Source organism: Panthera tigris, chromosome F3, assembly GCF_018350195.1.
Source record: "Panthera tigris isolate Pti1 chromosome F3, P.tigris_Pti1_mat1.1, whole genome shotgun sequence".
Lineage (NCBI taxonomy): Eukaryota > Metazoa > Chordata > Mammalia > Carnivora > Felidae > Panthera > Panthera tigris.
In genome coordinates, this window is record NC_056678.1 from 44,512,745 (window position 1) to 44,526,916 (window position 14,172).

Below are 14,172 nucleotides of genomic sequence, written 5' to 3' on the forward strand. Positions count from 1 at the left end.
TGAAGGACAGAGAGTTCAGAGTGGATGCACTTGGGGAAAAGGACAGAAGATGCTCTAAAGACTTCCTCCAGCCCTAGGTGAGTCTACTGGCCCTAATACTCTGCTCGGACGCAGGCCACAACCAGATCTGAGTGCCCCAGCCACCAAAGCTTGTTACTGAAACAGAAAGAAGAGGCAAGAGCCAAGCTGTAAAATGGAGAACAAGGCAGGCCTTTGAATAGGAAGAGATCGTGAGGCCCCCCAGGCAGCTGCAAGGCTAACCTCCAAAGTCAAGATCAGTTAAAATGATATTTGATTTTCTAGGTTGAATGGGAAACTTCAACCAAATAAAAACTATCTTCCTTGGGCAGCAGCTGAAATAATGGGGGAAGCCACAGGAGGTAGGAGGGCTCAGGGTAGGATCAAAGCTAATCTTTGGGTTGCTCCTTGCTCAGATGGCCCAGTTCGCCCCAGACTAATTGGACCTCACACAGCTTGAAGACAAGGGGAAGAGACCCTTAACAGAGAGAAGCACAAAATAGAGGCAGAGCACAGAATGCCAGGGCTGGAACCAGTCTCGGTGGCCATCTTTGCCTGAAATGGAGACTGGGAAAATTCAGTATGTTTGAGCAATCTAAGGACACAGAGACAGGGCAGAGCTGTCCGCTGACTTTGGGTGTTCTGACCTTGTTTAGTTCTCTTTTTCTTTATACACCACTGGAGAGAGAGCAAGATACACAGAGCAATGGGCTCATACAGTGAGCACTGGCTGAAAATCAGGAGACTTGGGTTCAAGATTCAGACCCAATGGAAACCAGTTGTTAAAACTTGGGAAAGTCACTGCTAACATTAAGCCTGAATTTTCTCATTTATAGTTTAGATGACATTCTATGAGGTTCTGGTTTTACTCCTAAAAGGCCAAGTTCCTAGCTTGGACAGTGGTATTTCATACTCATGTCATGCCTAGATTTAATTCCATAACTAGAGGGCCTCTACACATACAGGCTCAGATCCCACAACTAGAGAGCCAGATTCTATGCTTGAGAGGCAAGAATTCGTATCTGGAGAAATTTTCCTTGCCTAGAAGTCAGATTCCATACTTAGAGGGCCAAGTTTTTGTTTTTTTTTGTTTTTTTTTTTACTGTTTTATTTATTTTTGAGAGAGAGAGAGAGAGAGAGAGAGAACAAGTGGGGGAGGGGCAGAGAGAGAGGGAGACACAGAATCCTAAGCAGGCTCCAGGCTCTGAGCTGTCGGCACAGAGCCCAATGTGGGGCTTGAACTCATGAACCACAAGATCATGACCTGAGCCAAAGTTGGACGCTCAACCAACTGAGCCACCCAGGCACCCGTAGAGGGCCAAGTTTTATGTCTACAGGGTCAGGTTTTGTGTGGAGGACCAGATTATATGCATGAAAAGGCAGAATTCACACCTAAGAAAGCTAAATCAATGCCTGAAATTTCAGATTTCATAAATGGAGTTCAGGTTCCATGCATGTAGATCCTATTCCTATGACTCAAAGCCAGGTTCCATGTCTGGAGTTTCAGGTTCCACACTTTTTAGGCCATTTTTCATGACTAGACATTAATTTCCACACAAAGAGTGCCAGATTCCAAGCTTGTAGATTAAGATTTGCATATGGTGTACCAAGTTTCATGCTAATAGGGCAAGGTTCAATTTTCTTGAGAAACAAATTTCTATTATTGAAATCCTATGTTTCTTATCCAAAGTGATATGGCCCACACTTGTAAGGACATGTTCCATACTTGGAGATAAGGATTTTATACATGGGGTGCCAGTTTCCACGTTTGTAGGGTGATGTTCAATTCTTGGGAGATTGAGATTTCACGTATGGGTCACCAGTTTAAAGGTCATTTGCACAGTCTCAAGGAGAGAGAAAGAGGAAACCAAGCTTGGAGTCTGGGCAGCCAGAAACAATCCTGCTGCTGCTGCTGTCCCCACAACTGGCTGGGCCTAACGCTGGACAGGGATGCTCAGCCAAACTCCTGCCTCTACTTGGTCTGGAAGCTGGATGTCTCTGCCATTCCTGCACTCTCTCCTGAGTGGATCCTGCTCGTGGCCTTGTCTTCCGCATTGAAATCACATGCAGAAGCATCAGTGGAAAGAGCCTGCTCCCTAGCTTTAAGGGAAGCTAGGAAAATTTGGTTTTTATTCTTTCTTTCTTTCTTTCTTTCTTTCTTTCTTTCTTCTTTTTCTTTCTTTCTTTCTTCTTTCTTTTGTTCTTTCTTCTTTCTTTCTTTCTTTCTTTCTTTCTTTCTTTCTTTCTTTATGTTTATTTTATTTTTGAGAGAGAGAGAGAGAGAGAGAGAGAGTGTGCGTGAATTGGGGAGGGGCAGTGAGAGAGGGAGACACAGAACCCGAAGCAGGCTTCTGACACAGAGCTCCAACTCAGGAACCGCGAGACCATGACTTGAGCCAAAGTCGGACGCTTAACCATCTGAGCCACCAGACACCTCTGGCTTCTATTTAAAAAAAAAAAAAAACAAAACAGACTCAGTAGGTAGGAGAGTTCCAAACTTAGAGTTCCCAAAGCATCTGGATGGCTAAAAAAGAATGATAAATGTTACTACACAAAGTATGCAATAATGACATGATTTTAAATACAAATATTTTATTTAAATCAGCACATGACTGAAGATTGCATTATAATGTTCATTTTACTATAATACTTTATTGTAACAGTTTTCTGCTTTTCCTCATTCCACAAATGATGCATGCTTCTTAATTTATTTTAAATTAATTGTGTTAAAAGGAATGATTAGTCAACAAATAAATCTTTAAAAAAGACATGCTTTATAGTGTTCGGTCTGGGGTGTGCATATTAAAATACACATTGAATTTCAAGACTTGACATTTTATTCTCCCATTCTGCATTTGAAAAACTTATTAACTTTTACAGATTTTTTTTAATGTTTATTTATTTTTGAGAGAGAGAGAGTCAGAGCACAAGCAGGAGAAGGGCACAGAGAGAGGGAGACACAGAATCCGAAACAGGCTCCAGGCTCCGAGCTGTCAGCACAGAGCCTGACATGGGGCTGGAACTCACGAGCTGTGAGATCATGACCTGAGCCGAAGTCGGATGCCCAACCGGCTGAACCACCCTGGCGCCCCTAGAATGTTTAAAAATGAAGTAGATATCAATCCCATTTTAAGAATGGAAAGGCCCTGGTACAACATAATAAACCTGTCAGGTGTCACAAGCCATTGGTTAGGAAAACTGCTTTACTCTTCTCTGGGTGATACTTGAATCTCAGCTTCCTGTTGCTTACTGAATAGGCTTGTGACATAACCACAGCTGGAATGGTGATAGTTAATCCCAGACTTACCCTGCTGCCTGAGATCCAGCTAACTACCACCCCTCCACCCCAGCTTGAACTGATCAATGAACGGATTGCCAGGGCCATTTTGAGTGGCTGCCTTCCAACCACCCCCCCGCCCCGCCCCCACCCAATCAACATGAAATGACCCAAACCAAGAAACCAGAGGACTCTCCAGGTCAAGAAATCCACAGTGGCTCTAGAGCACCCCCCACAGCCTGGAAGATGCCTGAACTGCAGGGTCAAGTCCAAGGGGTCTCAGGTGGACCTTTTAATAGCCTGTCCCATTTGGCTTTTCATTTACTGGGAATGAAGACTTTTTATACCCACAATGTGTTATTTGCTGGAAAGTGCTTACAAATAGCAGCCTGTAACCTTTTATCATATTTGTTCATTTAGACACAAAACAGGACCTTATCTTTAGTTAATGCATGTGGTATTCCGGTTATAACCAGCGACCTTTTAGTTCAAAGAAAGTGACAGCAGCTTCTGCTTTCAACCAACCCATAAAATGGAGATGAGGAAATAGATTAAATGCTAAAACAGGGACCTGATCCCTTAGCAGCCCTGCAGGAGTGAGAATGGAGGCTTTCACTATTGAAGAGACACTTCTTTGAGGTCATGAAAGACACATGTTAAGAAGGATCCCACGTTATCCACCGCTTCTCCTGGAAATGTCTCCAGCCCAGAGTAACCAGGGCCTGTGATAGCGTAGATGTGTCTAGAGAAGCATGTGCTGAGCCTGCCATTCAGAGCCCAGCCCAAGTGTTGCTCCGAGCCATCAGCACAGACCCCGACGCAGGGCTCGAACTCACAGACCTCGAGATCATGACCTGAGCCGAAGTCGGACACTCAACTGACTGAGCCACCCAGGCACCCCGAAAGTGTTGACATCTTGGCTTCAGTTGCATAACAGCGGAATCTTAAGGCAATGCTTTCCATGTCCTCTGTTATTTCTGGAGTCTAGAGGAAGTCTGTCACATATGTTCATGTTCTGTTGACAAGCTATTTGGGGAGGATCCCTGGCCACTGTCCCTGCTGCCAGGCCTGAGGTCTGACTTAAAAAACAAAAAGTTTGGGGCCCCTGGGTGCTTCAGGAGGTTCGAAGCATCTGACTCTTGATTTCACCTTAGGCCTTTTTCTCCAGATTATGGGATTGAGCCCCACGTCAGGCTCCACGCTGAGTATGGAGCCTGCTTAAGATTCTCTCTCTCTCAAATATTTGCAAATGACATATCAGATAAAGGGTCAGTATCCCAAATCTGTATAGAGCTTATCAAACTCAACACCCACAAAACAAATAATCCAGCGAAGAAATGGGCAGAGGACATGAATAGACACTTTTCCTAAGAAGACATTCAGATGGCTAACAGACACATGAAAAGATGCTCAACGTTATTCATCATCAGGGAAATATAAATCAAAACCACAATAAGATACCACCTCACCCCTGTCAGAATGGCTAAAATTAACAACAGAAGAAACAACAGATGTTGGCGAGGATGCAGAGAAAAGGGAACACTTTGACACTGTTGGTGAGAATGTAAACTGGTGAAGCCGCTCTGGAAAACAGGATGAAGGCTCCCAAAAAAAACTAAAAATAGAACCACCCTATGACCCAGAAATTGCACTACTAGGCATTTATCCAAAGGATAAAAAAAAATGCTGATTCGAAAGGGCACATGCACCCCAATATTTACAGCAGCGCTATCAACAATAGCCAAAGTATGGAAAGAGCCCAAACGTCCATCGATGGCTGAAAGGATAAAGAAGATGTGGTATATATATACAATGGAATATTTCTCAGGGATCAAAAAGAATGGAATCTTGCCATTTGCAACAGTGTGGATGGAACCAGAGTACATTGTGCTAAGTGAAATAAATCAGAGAAAGACAAATATATGATTTCACTCATGTCTGGAATTTAAGAAATAAAACAGATGGACATAGGGAAAGGGAAGGAAAAATAAAATAAGATAAAAACAGTGAGGGAGGCAAACCATAAAAGACTGTTAACTATAGAGAACAAACTGAGGGTTGCTGGAGAGGAGGCAGGTAAGGGGATGGGCTAAATGGATGATGGGCGTTAAGGAGGGCATTTGTTGGGATGAGCACTGGATGTTATATGTAAGTGATGAATTACTAAATTCTACTCCTGAAACCAATACTACACTATATGTTAATTAACTTGAATTTAAATAAAATTTAAAAAAAGATTCTCTCTCAGGGGCACCTGGATGGCTCAGTCAGTTAAGCATCCGACTTTGGCTCAGGTCATGATCTTGTGGTTTGTGAGTTCAAGCCCCGAGTCGGGCTCTGGGCTGACAGCTCGGAGCCTGGAGCTGCTTCGGATTCTGTGTCTCCCTCTCTCTCTGCCCCTCCCCCGCTCACACTGTGTATCTCTCTCTCTCAAAAATAACATTTAAAAAATTTAAAAAAAAAGATTCTCTCTTTCCCTGCACCATTCATGCTCACTCTCTCCAAAACAAAAACAAAAGCAAAAAGTTCATATGAACCTTTTCTTATTGACAGAGCTTTAGAGGAACACTCTTATGATGCATTTTCAAGGGGCCAGACTTTTAGGTAGAAAACATAAAACTGGACATTAAGAAGAGACCTCAATTTATAAGCAGAGCATCAGGGAAAAACTTGTGAGAACTGGCACTCTTGCCTGTTGAACCATGTTCAGAATAAGGCCTCATCCTTCCCAAAGTTGTTTCTGGCTTAAAGACAGCAGGTGGCAGCAAAATCAAGCTTTTTGGTAGCAGAAACTTCTGGAGCTTCAAATGGTTCTCCGAGGAGGAGAAGCAGCGTTTAGTGAAAACCTTTCATCTAAAAATCTAAACTCAGCACAAGAACAAACACAAAACAGAGAGAGGCGCTGCCACGATCAGCCTTAGCCGCTTCAGATCCACATGTCATTCCCTGCCTGCCATCCACGGAGCCACACCTCGTCCTTCCAAGGAATTCTGGGATTTCTATGGGCGGTGGCCAGGAAAGGAACTCGGGGTCTGTCTCTCTTTGAATAGTTATTCGACAGGGTTCCTGTCCTGATGATGCCCCTGTCACATGTTGAAGCTGGTTAACCAGGAAATGGTTTCTGGTCAGGGTTAGACTCGCTGGAGAGGTCAGCCCAAATTCGGAAGTGTATGAAGGAAGGGTTTTTGAAAAGGAAATTTTGTGGGCAATAAAAAGAAATGAGGTACTGATGCACACTACAACATGGATGAACCTCAAAAACATTGCGCTAAGTGAAAGAGACAGTCGTAGAAGATCACATAATGCATGACGCCATTTATAGGAAACGTCCCGAATAGGCAAATCAAGCGACAGAAAATAGATTGGTGGCATTCTAGGGCTGGGGAGGTGGTGCTTGGGGAGTGAATGCTAATGAGGACAAGGTTTCTTTTGGCGATGATGAAAGTGTTCCAATATTAAATTACGGTGATGATCACATAACTGTATAAATATGCTATCAAATTGGACACTTAAAAATTAAAAAAAAAAATTTTTAATGTTTATTTATTTTTGAGAGAGAGACAGAGCACTAGCGGGAGAGGGGCGGGGGGGGGGGGGGGAGACACAGAATTGGAAGCAGGATCCAGGCTCTGAGCTATCAACATAGAGCCCGACGCGGGGCTTGAACCCATGAACCATGAGATCATGACCTGAGCCAAAGTCAGACACTTATCCAATTGAGCCACCCAGGCGTCCCTTAAAATCTTTTTTAACATTTTTTTATTTTTGAGAGACAGAGCATGAGTGGGGGGGGGGGTGGCATAGAGAGAGGGAGACACAGAATCTGAAGCAGGTTCCAGGCCCTGAGCTGTCAGCACAGAGCCAACGCAGGGCTTGAACCCACGAACTGCGAGATCATAACCTGAGCTGAAGTCGAATGCTTAACCAACTGACTGAGCTACCAAGGCTTCCTTCAAATTGTACACTTTAAATGAGTAAACTTTATGGGATGTAAATGATCCCACTAGGACTGTTTAAGGGACGCCTGGGTGGCTCAGTTGGTTAAGTGTCAGACTGCAGCTCAGGTCATGATCTCATGGTTCTGGAGTTGGAATGCCGCGTCAGACTCTGTGCTGTCAGCACAGAGACAGCGTCGTCTTCTTCTTCTTCTTCTTCTTCTTCTTCTTCTTCTTCTTCTTTAATGTTTATTAATTTTGGGAGAGAGAAAGACAGAGCATGAGCCAGGGGAGGGGCAGAGACAGAGGGAGACACAGAATCCAAAGCAGGCTCCAGTCTCTGAGCTGTCAGCACAGAGCCTGATGTGGGGTTCGAACCCATGAAATCATGACCTGAGCCAAAGTCGGATGCTCAACCTACTGAGCCACCCAGGCGCCCCAGCACAGAGCCTGCTTCTGATCCTCTGTCCCCCTCTCTCTCTGCCCCTTCCCTGCTCTCTCTGTCTCAAAAATAAACATTAAAAAAAAGAACTGTTTAAAAAAAGAAGAGAAAGTGGAAGTATATTTTGATCACTAATATACTTCAAATGAAAATAAACCTCATAACTATCCAAGACCCTGAAAATAGGAAATGAGGTCAATGATAATATTGAGTAGGAGGGACCCCCTCCCCCTGGCTACCTGAAGCACAAAACATGCCTGCAATATAAACGTGGACAGCAACAGTGTAATGGAAACACTGCCCCCACCAGAACAACAGTTTCCCTATTAGAGAATTGAATGCGTTATCATCACAAGTAGTTCTAGAAATCAGGGAATATTAGGATAAGATGTCAACATCGTACTTTAAATTCAGGCAAGTTTTTAACTCCATAGGCATCCCACTAGCTTTGGTGGAGTGAGGGGGAGTTATACACTGTTCATGGCTAATGGATGAGAAACTGGGCTTAAAAGCCAACCTCTTATTTCAAAACTTGGCTCTGTCTCCTATAAAACCAGGTCAATTGAGGGAATAATAGTATCCCCATAAGGCTTTTGTAAAGATTCTGTGTGTTAATGTAAAGTGCTTAGAACAATGCTTGGCACGCAGGAGGCACTCAACAAATTCATTCATTCAACAAATGTTTATTGAATATAGTGGTGGTTCAGTATGTGACTGTTTTCGGTGTTGGGAATACTAAGGTCAATAAAACAGATTAGGTCCCTGCTTTCATGGAGCTTACTTCCTGGTGGGAAGAGGCAAACAGCAATAAAAATTGTTATCTATATTGTTACGGACCGAATTGTGTTTTCTACCCCAATTCATATGTTGAAGCCTTAATTCTCAATGCAATGGTATTTACAGGTGGAGCCTCTGGGAGGTCATTACGGTTAGATGAGGTCTGAGGGTAGGACCCGCATGGTAAGATTAGTGCCCTTAGAAGAAAAGAAAGAGAAACTAGGGTGCTTTTTCCAATCATGTGAGGACACAGCTAGAAGGTGGCCATCTACAATAAGGAGGAGAGCTCTTACCAGGAGCCAAATCTGTCAGCACCTTGATCTTGGACTTCCAGCCTCCAGAACTGTGAGAAAGAAATACCTGTTGTTCAACCATCCAGTCTATGTTATTTTGTTACAGGGGCCTGAGCAGACTAATACAGATTTGTATATTAATATATATGCTTGATATAGGAACCTTGCATAGGTATATAACTGGTTTTGTTGATGGAAATAGCCATACGCTAAACTAGTGTGAGGAACCCCTGTTCCCATTTTAGCAATGATACCTGCTGTCCACGGCGAAGCCTTGGAGAAGCCTCTTGATGATCCACGTGCTAGATTCTTTCCTCCATAAACTGATGAACTAAATGATCCTTGAAATGTTTGGTTCTGTCCGTGGCACGGTTGGAATAATAATTCACCTTTTAGGTCAATTACACACACAGGTATGCTAATGCTTGGGGTGCCCTTAGGGTAGACACTGATTATTTCAGTTGTACTCTTCAAATGGAGGACTAATTAAATCTCTACATTTGGATTTGGCTTCCCAGTTAGCAATGTTTCATTCCTGGAAAATAAATAGTCAGTGTGTGTCAGACAGAACAGCTTCTTTGGGTCATTTTTTCCCCTCTTCCTTGGCTTATTGCGAGCTCTGACTGTGCTGCTCTCCAGGAGTCTCTTCGTTCCTGGGATAATGGCCGAGAGAACAGAGCTCACGGTTTCCCTGAGGTCCTTTTGATAAATCGCTGACATCTGATCGATCCGTTCTCATTTCATTTGTTACTTGCACAGAAAAACTGTAGACCGTGTAAGAGCACAAGAACACCATTTAAAAATCATTCGGACATTTTGTAAAATTTGATTTTTCTGCTTCTCTCACCCCTGAACTCTTCCAGTGGCATGTCTTGGGATGCACAAGATTTATTCAAGCTCTTCTGCTTTGGGGTCATCCAAATTCTCTGAGCAGGTGACAGCCTCTAGGAAGGTATCCAAGGAAGCATCTTACCATTTCCATCCTTTGATCCCAGGGCAGCTTCCACCACCAAATACACTGAAAGAAGCAAAAGTCTTCTGTCGTCTCTGGTGCAGTGGCATTGAGGCACAACCACCAAGTATTCAGAGTATACAGGTATCCCTTGCTTTTTAAAAGTTCACGTTATACCACTTCACCTTTGTGAAAAACCTACATTAGTACCTGTTTTGGTTAAATGAAAGAAATCCGAAGAGGATTTTGCTTTTATGAAAAACGCAAAACAAGTGAAAATAACATTTTACTGTGAGCCTTTATTGAGGCAGCGCACACCCCGAGCTGCAAGAGCGGCCCCGCCCAGCTCCTTCCCCGAAACTCCACTCAGCATCTCAGCGTCCAGCCCCCAGAGCTGTGAACTGCCTATGAGCATCTGTGCCTTACCTGTTTATTTTGTGCATTTGTTAGCAAGATGTGTCCTAAAGTATCAGAAAAGCCTAAAACAGGTTATTTTGGGGGGTCTGGAAATACTTACAAAATTTCCTCTTTGTTTTACACGATTTCAGGTTACGAAAGCTTTTGTAGGAAAGCTCTACTTTCAGATGGGGGTGGGGGTGGGGGGTTGGGGGGGCACTTTGTGGAATGGACCCGCCAGGTAGCTTGTGATGGCGGAAATATTTTTTTTCTGGAGGCCAGACTAAAAGGATCTTCATAAAACCAGCAGATGTATTATTTTCACTTCTGAACAGTCCATTTGATAATAGACTGTTTCTCAAAAAAGAAATAGAAGTGAGATTTTTAAAAATATAAATATATGCCCAAGCTCACTCCTAAATGCAAACAAAAATTATAAGAGAATGGTTGGTGGGTTGGCAAAGAAACCCCAACCACACAAACGAAAAAAAAAACAGCAACAAAAAAACTGAATAGCTTCCTCTGTTAGCATTTTCACATAAAGGTTGCAGGAGTATCATTTATTGTATGGAGGGCAATTTGACAATATCTACTACCAAATTTTACGATGCACAAAGCCTTGGCTTCAGTGATTCCACTTCTAGGAATTTATCCCACAGGTATTCCAGATTTGCTCAAAGGTGTAGGTATGAAGATATTCACTGCAGAATTATTTGGTTAGTAAGAGGGAATACCCTAGAGCATACCCATACAATGGGATTTTATTAAAGAATGACGTCCACGATGTATTGCTGAGGGGGGAAAGGTACAGAATCATTTACAGGTAACTACATTTGTTTAATACAGAAACTATTGGCACAGGTTGCATCTGGGGAGGGAAATTCGAAAACAGTTTTTCATTTACACCCTTATCTTTCATTGTATACCTTTTTTTTTTTTAACATTTGGATTTTGTACCATTTGTGTGTGTTACGTGTTCTAAAAGATAATTAAAAGTTCCACAGCCACAATAGGGACACAAAAATTCTGTAAGAATACTACCTGACATTTGTTGAATTTTGCTACATGTCAGGCACTGATTTTCTAAACACTTTGCATGTGTTATGTGATGTGATTCAACCACTACCTTGTAAGATGGGTACTATTACCTCCATTTCTTTCCACAAAAGGGGAAAAGTGTGGTAGAGAGAGTCTGAATAACTTGCCCAAGGATTCACATCTAGTCAGTGGATGAGCTGAGATTTGAACCCAGGCACCCTGGCTCCAGAGACCCAACTCTTAGCCACTATACTATACTGCTCCCATATAATCTCAGACCTCCATAATGAACTCTTAATTATAGTGCAGCCAGTATAAAGCTTAGATAACAAACTCAGATGTGCAAGAAATATCTCGCTTCTTTATTTTCTTTGAATCAACTTATATCCAATTCTCGGTTCCCATTCAGCTTTATGGGCAGGAAGTATAATCTCAGTCATTGCTAAGGTTCCCCCACTTCAAGGGCTGTACAAGGTCTTGGAGTCTTACCTGGCAGAGACTCGGCCGGTTGTCAGCCCACGGTGATGACCGCAGAGATGTCCACCAACCGAGTTCAACACTCTCCAGCCACAGAATGGAGTCCTACCCACTCTCACGCCCAAGCTGCAAACATTTTTATATTCTCTGGGAATTTGCTCCTTCCCTTTCCCCACAACCTTCAAAGGCATGGAGAATACTCTTTTCAGTGAGCTGAGGTTTTATCTGAAGACAGCAAGATCATTCTGCAAAACATCTATACAATCCAGAATGATTGTAAAAAATAAATAAAACGATGTCTTCCATTGGTAGCTGGTTTGGACCACAGCATGGGACAGTTAATACTCATAGTTTGAAAGCAAAGGCACATGGAGTATACTTTGTGGAAGGGACAAAAACCTCAAGGGGCAATGAGGATATTCCCCCTTTACCCCTTGAACGTCCTCAAATAAAAATCAGGCAAGTTCCCAGCTTCTGCTCAGCTCAACTAACCAGCCCATAAGTGCAGAAAAGAAGACAAGACTGGAATCCAAGGCAAGAAGCATTAGAATCCATGCTCCTGGAATCAAAGAGACCGTGTTTAAATAGACACCAGGTTGATAGCAAAATTTTAGGATGGCTATAGCAGGCAGGAAAAAGAAGATGTATGATCCAAGCATAAGGTCTTTTGACTGTAGGAGCCCGGGTGAGAGGTCTGCCCCAAATTCCATCTGCCACCAATGAAAGCAGAAAGGAAATGGGTGGTGAGGGCCAAGCCATAGGGAAAGACTCCAAGATGGGTGTGCCTCCTGTGTGTTTAGTAATCATGCTCAACTCAGCAAATTTGAGTTTCTTTATTCTTTGGGCAACTATCCATGTTAATGAGCAGGGAACATTTGATCTTAAGCAGTTCCAAAACCCAATTTTCCCCCAGCCTTCGTAGAGGGAAAGAAATGGCTGCAGTACTGGTCATATTTGCTCGTGAGCGCTCCTGGTCAGCTAATTCCTGGTCCTTTGCTCCACCTAGTGGATTTCCAGGCTAGAGAGGCTCTGAAAAGAGAACACTGGTGTGAAGGATGTACTTTTGCTGATAAATCTGGACTTCTGTCAGTTTCTTTATAGACAATACCCTGTTCCACGTCAATCTGTCCTTGTCCATGTTGAGTGAGCTCTTTCAAGTATTTTCATTTAAGCCAAATGTGTAGCTGTGAGTCAGCAGAATCTAGTGCATTCCTTTCCTCTGTGTGTGTGTGTGTGTGTGTACATACATATGTATATGTGTGTGTATGTATATATATATGTATATGTGTGTATGTATGTGTATATACACACATACATGTATATATATACACATGTATGTGTATATATATACATATAGCATTATATGATCAGGAGGCTCAAATAAGCACAGAAAAGCATATTCTACTCATAATTATGTCCTCCAATGGCCAAACTCAATCAAACCTCTACAGGGTCATTTAATTAAATAATGGCCTACCGACTTGTTAATCCTCATGGGGCTCCTTTGAACAATAACTGGTTGAATAGTCATAAGACTTTTTTGAGAAGTTTCACGTTCAATTATTTTTATTTTATTTTATTTTTTTAAATTTACATCCAAATTAGTTAGCATATAGTGCAACAATGATTTCAGGAGTAGATTCCTTAGTGCCCCTTAACCATTTAGCCCATCCCCCCCTCCCACAACCCCTCCAGTAAACCTCAGTTTGTTCTCCATATTTATGATTCTCTTCTGTTTTGTCCCCCTCCCTGTTTTTATATTATTTTTACTTCCCTTCCCTTATGTTCATCTGTTTTGTCTCTGAAAGTCCTCATATGAGTGGAGTCATATGATTTTTGCCTTTCTCTGACTGACTAATTTCACTTAGCATAATACCATCCAGTTCCATCCACGTAGTTGCAAATGGCAAGATTTCATTCTTTTTGATTGCCGAGTAATACTCCATTGTGTATACACACACACACACACACACACACATATATATATATACCACATCTTCTTAATCCATTCATCCATCAATGGACATTTGGGCTCTTTCCATACTTTGGCTATTGTCGATAGTGCTGCTATAAACATGGGGGTGCATGTGCCCCTGCAAAACAGCATACCTGTATCCCTTGGATAAATACCTAGTAGTGCAATTGTTGGGTCACAGGGTAGTTGTATTTTTAGCTTTTTGAGGAACCTCCATACTGTTTTCCAGAGTGGCTGCACCAGCTTGAATTCCCATCACATTCGATTATAAAAACAGATGAGAGAACATTATAAAGCATGGCAAAACTAAGGATTTCCGGTTCAAAGGGATTCAGAGCTGTTTCTTATACAAAATCTATATGTGGAGACGAAGATGAGTACAGGGTAGGCTTAGATCATTAGAGTACAGAATAAATTCACCAATCTATACCTATTTGTTAGCCTACTCTGCCCACGTGAGTCACCAGCCTTAAAATCAGTCAAGTCATTATTCTTTATTTCTTACATATAGTTGATATTTAATTGCTGTTATGAGTTGCACCGTGTCCCGCAAATATTCATTTGTTGACGTCTTAACCCGCAGTACCCGAAT